This window comes from Macaca mulatta, chromosome 8 (assembly GCF_049350105.2).
Source record: "Macaca mulatta isolate MMU2019108-1 chromosome 8, T2T-MMU8v2.0, whole genome shotgun sequence".
NCBI lineage: Eukaryota > Metazoa > Chordata > Mammalia > Primates > Cercopithecidae > Macaca > Macaca mulatta.
In genome coordinates, this window is record NC_133413.1 from 102,783,570 (window position 1) to 102,794,304 (window position 10,735).

The 10,735-nt window shown below is 37.1% G+C and overlaps 1 pseudogene; it reads right to left on the reverse strand.

Moving 5' to 3' along the window:
- Positions 1-2,333: 2,333 nt before the first annotated feature.
- On the reverse strand, positions 2,334-2,654 carry LOC114680426 (cytochrome c oxidase subunit NDUFA4 pseudogene; annotated as a pseudogene).
- Between the last annotated feature and the right edge of the window lie 8,081 nt (positions 2,655-10,735).

Genomic DNA, 10,735 nt, shown 5'->3' on the forward strand with positions numbered 1-10,735 from the left:
TTTTCATGTGTTCATTTAATTAACACTTCCTGCATGTTACAATGTTCTTGACCTTGCTAAACAATAAGACTGGTGGAACCTCTGCCCTCGAAGAGTTGCTAATGGTTCTCAAAGGGAGCTGCACATCAACATCAGTGGGGATTTGTTTTAAGGGAACCAACATGTAACCATTGTATCAGAGTCTTTAAGGTATGGGTGAAGACCCTGAGGCAGAAGGAGCCTACTACTTTGATGGATCTAAAAAGAAAGCCATTTGGGTTGGACTACAGTGTTCAAGAGGTAGAGGGTAGGAGATGGCTATATTAGAGAAGCAGAGTCTGACCTCAGGCCAACCTCCCCACTTTCAGAAACTGTTACTTAACTAACACTAGATTCAACAAAACACTTATTCAGATTATCAAGTGCGATCCTTTTCAATTTTATAATGAGTGGGGTATTAAAAATATTTTTGAAGAACTCACGCTTCATTTCAAATATATGTTGCAATTTGAAATCTGCTAAATGTGGTCTTAACATCAATTTTTCAAAACAGGGAAAAGGAGCCCTCAAATGTCTATAGTAAAATTTTCTTAATCACTTGAACTACAGATGCCCGTTCTTTTCTGTCCCTTCCCTTGCAACATTTTCCTAGCAGAATGTTTCATACATTCAAATGTCATCAATTACTAACTCTAGGTTATGAACACACACTTCTCTTTTACTTGGCTCTTTATATAACATTTTCCAAGTCCATTGGTCATTTATTATGTGGCCTCGATGTCATCACATGGTTACTACAAAGGTGGGATGAAGGAGTAGAGTAACCTGACAGTAAGCTAAGTGTGGGATTTTGGGAATTAATTAATATCATTTTGATGTGAACATTTCTTGAATCTTATTTAAAATTATATCTGGGTCTTTAAGATCTCAGTTTATCCATCTTATTATTTGTCTTTTTATTGTCTAGTAGTCACAAATTTCTTCAGTGTTTCTCTATTGTCATTTTAAGTAGTTCAGTGATAAAGTACAAAATATTTGTTTTCAAAATTTCATAGTTTTCACTTCCTTCTTAGCTTAGTTATAAACTAGCTAAAAATAAAATCAAAAGGGAATAAATAGGTAACCCTTCTTTTAATCCAATATCATTTAGACCATCTTACTATTTGGAGATGTGTTTTTTACTATCAATGATTTTTTACAGTAGTCAACAACTGAACATTTTTTGAGCACCTCTATTCAGAAAATAATTACTTTTATTATGATAAATCTCCTCAACTCATACTGTTATTCCTTTTTACATGAGTTGGAATATTATTAATATTTCACATTAATGTGATATTTAATAAATGACTTAGAGAAAGGTTTTGATCAGAAAAACTGTACATGATAATTCCATTCTTGCAGACCAAATGTATAATTTATAAATCTTCATTACACAAAATATTCAGAATGATCAAGTCCCATTAATTCATGTAAAAATATTTAGCATTCTGGAATAAATCTTTGAAACATCAAAAAAAATATATCTGGGTAAATTTTTGAGTTGTGATGCTTTTAATCTGCAGTCATAATGTGGATCTGGCATCATTTGATTGCATAATTAGAAGAAAAGATGAATGCATGAAAAGTCATCTAATGGCCTATTAGAACATTGCTTTGTTTGATTCATTAATATGGAATGAAATGTATATTGTAAGAAACTACTGAAACATATTTCCTTGGCTAAAATTCAAGAATGTTTATATGATTGGAGAGTTATTTTTCCCGGAGAGTAAAGTTTAATTGTAATCAGATGTTCATCTGGAAGCACAAAGATAGTAATAGTATTGTTGGAAATGATATTAAATGTTTGCCTTATATTCAGCCTCATGTAGAACCACACTCATGTTCAGAATATATAGATGAACAAACCTTGCTTTTACGTGTCTTTTTAATCAAATTTCTTCCTGGGGTCTAAGTGCCAGCTCTAGAAGCTGAAATGAAGTTCCGTAGAGAAGTCCAAGAAGTCACGGTAGTACCTGCTTACTGTTTCTGAACCTCAGTGTAAGGGGTGCTGAGTCATACAACTCCATTGAACTGTATTTGAATGATGCTCCCAGGTGTGCAATATAGCAGCATAACTTTAAAGAGCACTTGGCTTTTGTGGCACACTCAAATCTCTGATTTTTCACACTGCTGAAAAGACTTTTTTTTCCAAATTTCAGCTATTTATTAATCAGTGTAATTTCTAGTAGATTACTTCAACATGATTTCATGCATTTAGAGGAGAAATATTTCCTGGTTAAGTGGAAAATTGTGCGGATAGCTTCTGGAAGACCTTCATTCTAAAGCAGCTTTAGAGCAAAACACTTTGTTTAGAAATCTGGACCTTCTTTCTTCATTTTCTGTAATCCACATTCATTGAGTAGAACTCGTATTGATCATTGGGACCCAGTTTCTTCCAGGGCTCTGGGTTATTCTTTCTGTCCCAACTAACATCTGGATCAAACAATGCCAGACTCAAGAGATACAGTGCTGCTCCAGTACTTCCAGCTCCAATAAGTACAGAGGGAGATCAAACTCGGATGCTTCTTGGCCTGACTGATGATCTGGCGGAACATGTTTGTGACAGAGGCCTCCAATTGGAAAGGAGAGAACCAGCATAGCCACCAGGCCCTGGGCTAAGTAGTATCTGCACTCAAAAAGACTGGTTTTAATGTAGTTTTTAATGTTATAGTATAGTTAATAGGCTATCAGGTAAATCTATGAGCCATATTCCTCTACTTAACTGGAGGAAGTGTAAAGAAAGAGATATACCTGATAATAGAGAGACTGGTAGATTTTAGAAAACAAAATGGAAGAGAAAGTTAAGTGAACAGAATGCTCATGTTGGAAACTGAAGGAAGAATGAATTAAGTTTTATCAATTCGACCTTCTTAAATCTCTTGATTTGGTCTGTTTCCTTTCATACCTCCTTGCTGCCACACCACCTTAATTTTTTCTTATGTCTATTATTTTTGTAATTGTTCTCACAGCCTCCAGTCTTAACCCAATCTTACTTACTGCACTCTGCCTCCAGACTGATTTTTTCAGGATAAAAATCCAAATACATTAGTGGTGCCTTCGGGTTCCTTTATGACCCAACTCTGCTTATCTTTCCAGCTTAAATTGCTCCAAGCATTCTAGGATTCAAAGCATCCTTATTTGGACTTTCCCTAACATTGATGTTCTTCCTTCCCTTGAGTCCTTTAAAAACCCTTACCGTTAGTTAATATGACTAGAACCTTAGGACCTGGCTTTGACATAATCTCCTCCAAGAAGTGTTCCCTGGTAGCTCCCACACCATTGTTAAAAGTTCTGTATAAACCTTAATGTAGCTCTTATTAAAAGGTGTTTGAACCATCTGTTTACTGGTATGTCTCACATCAGTAGGTTTAATCTCTTGAAGACTGAGGCTGCATTTTTAAATCTTATATTACCAGGACCTTACATAGTGCTTGAAATCTACAAATTGCTTAAAACTCATTTGTAGAATGCTTAAATAGCTGAGTTAATAAATGTATAGTTAAAGAATGATTGAAAGGGACAGACAGAAATAGGCAGATTCTGAAAAGCAAAAGAGAAAAAAAAATTTCTAGTTTATTTTTTAAGCTGTAAATTTTTCCAGTTTCTTTCTTTTTTTTTAATTTTTATTTTACTTTAAGTTCTGGGATACATGTGCAGAACATGCAGGTTTGTTACATAGGTATACATGTGCCATGATGGTTTGCTGCACCTATCAACTCATCATTTAGGTTTTAAACCCTGCATGTGTTAGCTACTTGTCCTAATGCTCTCCCTTTCCTCACCCCTGCCGACCGCCCAACTGGCCCCACTGTGTGTTGTTCCCATCCCTGAATCCGTGTGTTCTCATTGTTCAGCTCCCACTTATGAGTGAGAACATGTGGTGTTTGGTTTTCTGTTCCTGTGTGAGTTTGCTGAGGATGCTGACTTCCAGCTTCATCCATGTCCCTGCAAAGGACATGATCTCATTCCTTTTTATGGCTGCATAGTATTCCATGGGGTGTGTACCACATTTTCTTTATCCAGTCTATCATTGATGGGCATTTGGATTGGTTCCATGTCTTTGTTAGTGTAAATAGTGCTGCACTAAACAAAAGTGTCCATGTGTCTTTATAGTAGAATTATTTATATTTTTTGGGGTATATTCTGAGTAATGGCATTGCTGGGTCAAATGGTATTTCTGGTTCCAGATCTTTAAGGACTTGCCACACTTTTCCACAATGGTTGAACTAACTTATATTCCCAACAACAGTATAAAAGTATTCCTATTTCTCCACAGCCTTGCCAGCATCCATTGTATCTTGACATTTTAATATTCGCAATTCTGACTGATGTGAGATGGTGTCTCATTGTGGTTTTGATCTGCATTTCTTTAATGATCAGTGATGATTAGCTTTTTATCATATGTTTATTGGCCATATAAATGTCTTTTTTTGAGAAGTGTCTGTTCATATCCTTCGCCCACTTTTTCATGGAGTTGTTTGTTTTTTTCTTGTAAATTTGTTTAAGTTCTTTGTAGATTCTTGATATTAGCCCTTTGTCAAATGGGTAGATTGAAAAATTTTCTCCCATTCTGTAGGTTACCTATTCACTCTGATGACAGTTTCTTCTGCTGTGCAGAAGCTCTTCAGTTCAATTAGATCCCATTTGTCAATTCTGGCTTTTGTTGCAGTTGCTTTTGGCATTTTCATCATGAAGTTTTTGCCCATGCCTATGTCCTGAACAGTATTGCCTAGGTTTTCATCTAGGGTTTTCATGGTTTTGGGTTTTACATTTAAGTCTTTAATCCAGCTTGAGTTAATTTTTGTATAAGGTGTCAGGAAGGGGTCCCATTTCAGTTTTCTGAATAATGGGTAGCCAGTTTTCCCAACACCATTTATTAAATAGGGAATCCTTTCCTCATTTCTTGTTTTTGTGCCAAAGATCAGAAGACTGTGGATGTGTGGGATTATTTCTGAGGTCTCTGTTCTGTTCCATTGGTCTATATGTCTGTTTTGGTACCAGTACCACACTGTTTTGGTTACTATAACCTTGCAGTAAAGTTTGAAGTCAGGTAGCATGATGCCTCCAGCTTTGTTCTTTTTGCTTAAGATTGTCTTTGCTATACAGGCCCCTTTTTGGTTTCACATGAAATTTAAAGTAGTTTTTTCTACTTTTGTGAAGAATGTCAATGGTAGTTTAATGGAAATAGCATTAAATCTATAAACTACCTCAGGCAGTATGGCCATTTTCATGATATTGATTCTTCCTATCCATGAGGATGGAATGTTTTTCCATTTGTTTGTATCCTCTCTTATTTCCTTGAGCAGTGGTTTGTGGTTCTCCTTGAAGAGGTCCTTTGCATCCCTTGTTAGCTGTATTCCTAGATATTTTATTCTATTGGTAGCAATTGTGAATGGGAGTTCATTCATGATATGGCTCTCTGCTCATCTACTGTTGGCGTAATTTTTGCATATTGATTTTCTATCCTGAGACTTTGCTGAAGTTGCTCATCAGCTTAAGGAGTTTTTGGGCTGAGATGATGAGGTTTTCTAAATATAGAATCAAATTGTCTGCAAATAGAGACAATTTGACTTCCTCTCTTCCTATTCAAATGTTCTTTATTTCTTTCTGTTGCCTGATTGCTCTGGCCAGAACTTCCAATACTATGTTGAATAGGAGTGGTGAGAGAGGGCATCTTTGTCTTGTGCCAGTTTTCAAAGGGAATGCTTCCAACTTTTGCCCATTTAGTATAATATTGGCTGTGAGTTTTTAATAAATAGCTCTTATTATTTTGAGATATGTTCCATCAATACCTAGTTTATTAAGAGCTTTTAACATAAAAGGATGTTGAATTTTATTGAAGGCCTTTTCTGCATCAGTTGAGATGATCATGTGCTTTTTGTCATTGGTTCTGTTTATGTGATGGCTTATGTTTATCGATTTGCATACGTTGAACCAGCCTTGCATTCCAGGGATGAAGCCAACTTCATTGTGGTGGATAAGCTTTTTGATGTGTTGCTGGATTCAGTTTGCCAATATTTTATTGGGGATTTTCTCATCAATATTCATCAGGGATATTGGCCTGAAGTTTTCTTTTTTTGTTATGTTTTTCCCAGGTTTTGGTATCAGGTGATGCTGGCCTCATAAAATGAGTTAGGGAGGAGTTCCTACTTTTCAATGATTTAGAATAGTTTCAGAAGAAATGGTACCAGCTGCTCTTTGTATCTCTGGTGGAATTTGACTGTATATTTGTCTGGTTCTGGGCTTTATTTGATTGGTAGGCTATTAATTGCTGCATCAATTTCAGAAGTTGTTATTGGTCTATTTGGGGATTCAACTTCTTTCTGGTTTAGTCTTGGGAGGTGTATGTGTCCAGGAACTTATTCATTTCTTCTAGGTTTTCTAGTTTATTTGCATAGAGGTATTTATAGTATTCTCTGATGGTAGTTTATATTTCTGTGGGGTCAGTGGTGATATCCCCTTTATCATTTTTTATTGTGTCTATTTGATTCTTCTCTTTTTTCTTCTTTGTTCATCTAGCTAGTGGTGTATTTATTTTGTTATTTTTTTCAAAAAGCCAGCTCCTCGGTTCATTGATTTTTTTAAGTTTTTTTTTTTGTGCACAGTTTCTTAATTTAGAAATTTTAAATATTTTTGATTTTCTCATGCCAATTTCAAAATCTTTACCCTTGTCTCAAGTTAGTAGTAATAAATATCTAGGTTATATATAAATATAAAACACATATACACATATATGTATACACATACATAAATATTAACATGAATCAAAAAACATACAAACATATAAACACATACACATAGATTTATGTATATACTGTATACATATATTTATTCAGAGACTTATTCTATGAGCACAACAATAATTGAATAGATTTTATTGATGTTTTCTGAAATAATTTCTTTGATTCATGTTAATATTTCAAGACTTCTGCTGTTTCTTAGCTCAAGGAGAACTATAATACTCAAGTTTCTAGAGAGCAAATTACTTCCAAATAGAAAATACATGACCTTATAGTAAGCCAGTATGCTACTATGCTAAGTTAGGGATTGGGGTGATCCAGACAAAAGTCTAAAACTATCACTGAGGGAATGAAACAGGGGGAAATCATCATTTCTTATTTTTATCTTGTCCTATCAGAATTTTACAATATCTAAATAGTAACTTTTTTTGTCTTCATGAACCTTAGTAGAGAATTGTTTATTAAGAAGAAGATTATTAGCTCTTTATTGGTAAAATTTTACTGTGAGGCTAGCACCCTGTGAAAATGAGGGAGCTAAACATGGTGGAAGACATTCCTGGGATGTAAGTAACAGTCCTGCCTACCTGGTCATCAAAAGTCCTTTTTAAAAATAGAACTCTTAGAAGGATGGGATCAAAAAAGATCCTGCTAATAAGAACATGCGGCAGTTCTATTTATTGGAGACAGCACAATTTGAATATGATGATGTCATAATATGAAAATGCCACAATTGGCAGATTAGTGTGGTTGGATAGACTGGTAATCATGGATTCTATCCTGTTGAGGAGGATCAACTGGCTTAGCACTGTTGTGATATTTTGCATGTGCTGAGCTAGACAAACCATATAGGACAGACCTAATATAAAGGGGGGCAAGGACGGATGCAGACTCAGATGAACATTATTTTTTTACCTAAATTTACTCTAAACTAGGAAGCAAGCAGTACAAAATACACACACACACACACACACACACACACACACACACAAGGATACATGCCAGTGCACATAGCTTTTCAATGGCTATTTCTTGCCAGAGAAGCATCTAAAACTCAGCGACTAGTGCTTATAGTACAAACAAATTCACTATGGAGCCCAGGATCAATGATGGCTGACTCTACTTCCTGTAGGCTGGGGGTACAGCCACATCAGTACTGAACACTCAACTTATTATTCTATAAGACAATTCTCACTATAGTCATATACCTCCAGAGTCTAGTTTTTGCTGTGTCATAAGGTCTGGGGTAAGTATGACCATGGCTACACACCTACCCATGTCTTTCATTAATATTTTGTTTGAAAAACTATTCCTAGGCTAATGAGTAGGACAGTTGTGCAGAAATTAACCTTGGGGCCGAGACAGGAGGATCACGAGGTCAGGAGATAGAAACCATCCTGGCTAACCTGGTGAAACCTCGTCTCTACTAAAAAAGGCAAAAAACTAGCCCGGCGAGGTGGCAGGCGCCTGTAGTCCCAGCTACTTGGGAGGCTGAGGCAGGAGAATGGCGTAAACCCGGGAGGCGGAGCTTGCAGTGAGCTGAGGTCCGGCCACTGCACTCCAGCCTGGGCGACAGAGCAAGACTCCGTCTCAAATTCTCAAAAAAAAAAAAAAAAAAAAAAGAAATTAACCTCAGTTCCTAAAATAAAACAAGCTAAGGGAAACTGTACTCATTATGTTTTTTATTTTTAGATTTTTTCTTTTTCTTTCTTTCTTTTTTTTTTTTGGCAGCCTCCCAATTTTTATTTAGGTATCTTATTCTCTCTAAATTTCAATCCCGGCTTTGTGGCGATTGCTTTAGGAAGGAGCCTGTGACCCTGTTGGTTGGTAGAACATCAGGACTCAATCTCAGAACTTTCATTAGTGTCATCTCACTCACTCTTTCCTACTGGCCTTGAAAAGGAGGTGATGAGAGACTGGAGCTGTGACCCCTTTGTCACCAAGATGATGATAAGCTTTTTGAGAATGAAGACAGAACATTGGAATAAAAGTCCAATGGTGGAGGCAGAAAAAAGCATCCTGGTAATGTCATTTAAATATTTATCGAGCCATTTCTTCGCTTGCACTTGCACTTATCTGAGCAGATAAATCCTGTTGGCTTAAGGAGTTTGGATTGTGGTTTTGTTCCTTGAATGTTGTACAGTCCTAAATAGTACAGAATACCCAGAAAGAGAAACAGTGGATCTGGTTCATTTACTAAAGAATTATACATATACGTTAAGTATTTGCCATATTACCCATGATCTTCATGTCCTTTTACATGACACAGTAATTGTACATTCTCATCAAATATATATATGTAATCATATATGTTTGATTTCCCAAATGAATGTGTTTCATAGTCTTCGTGACTCATGAGTCTTTCCGATTTGCTGCTTGCAACCATTCAGAGTTTTGGGTGGCTCTATATCATATTAGTCCTGCTGTGTCTGACAATGAAGTCCTCAAATACCCCCACTGCAGAGGCAACGTAAGTGCTGGTGTGGGAAAACTCCAGCAATCATATTCTGTGAGAGTCAGAGATGATCCGAGTCATCTGAACAGTCCTCCAGTGCATCTGTCTCATATGTTGCATATGATTTGTGAGAAGTATCCCTCCAGTTTTCCTATAAAACTAACATCAGTGTTTACCTATAAACAGACACAGAAGTCACTGCTGACTGTACTCTGCTTTGTATACAATCCTATTATATAAAGAGCTCAAGCAGCATGTCTGTCTGCCTAGATGTGTGTGTTCTCCTTCTCCAGCTGCCAACCACCTAAATTATTCAGCAAGCCCTGATCATGCCAAGTTTTTAGTCAACAATGGAGATCCTGCCAAAGAGCTAATAATGTTTAAAAAAAAAAAAAAGCAATGTTTGTGACAATTAACAGAGCCTGCAGCCTGCAACACGCGTTGGACTCATTTGTAAAGGAAAATTTAAATGATATGCTTCATTATAAATGGTCCCATGCAGCACATTGCTAATCAACCAAAGCCGCTTCTTCTTCTCCCTCATTGCCCACCCTCCCACTTCTTCCTATCTGACAAACCCAAATGGCAGCACTGTGTCAAGGCTCTTGGCCACTGCTTGCTGCGGCTATAAATGTAGTGTGGTTATCTATCAGTATTATAATCAGCTTAGATCAAACTGAATAATTAGTTCTAACATGGATGAATAGAGCACCAGCCTCTTATCTTGTCTATTAATAATCACAAGTATAACTTCACAGCCAAATCAAGAGGTATGTTACTGTTCCCCTGAGAGCCTGTTTGGGTAAAACCCCCTGTGACTGCACCAATCTAAGTAGTGCAGATGGGACAGTGAGCCCATAATGATGGGCTGACAGCTGCCAAACCCAGAAATCCCTCCCCGACTCTTGGCAGACAGAGAGAGAAAGAGAGAAAGAGATTGATTGGGGAAGTGGGGCTGATTCGCCATGCTAAATAACTATTATTTGTCCAATAATGGTTTGAGATAAAGGGAGAGGAAAAAGGAGAAAAGAAGACAGAAAACTGTTGCTGGGTCTCCAGATCCCAAACTCAGGGAAATGGAATTCCACAGCTTGGCCCAGCCTAAGGATACTTAGCCTGTGGACAGCACAAGACCGCCGTGTGCCTTCATTTTTAAGGCATCTGGCTGTTCCTTCCTCAAAAACATCTCACATAACTCAATTCTTTAAGCCAGAAAAATATTTTATTTATAGAAGTGATCCACCTTTAAGTTTGTCTTTTTTAATCATAAAAGGCCAAAAATAGTTTATCAGAAAGGACACAACTTGGCTGAGTGCGGTGGCTCATGCCTGTAATCCCAGCACTTTGGGAGGCCCAGGTGGGTGGATCACCTGAGGGCAGGAGTTCGAGACCAGCCTGGCCAACATGGCGAAACCCCATGTCTACTAAAAATACAAAAATCAGCCTGGCGTGGTAGCTACTTGGGAGGCTGAGGCAGGAGAATTCCTTGAACCCGGGAGGTGGAGGTTGCTGTGAGCGC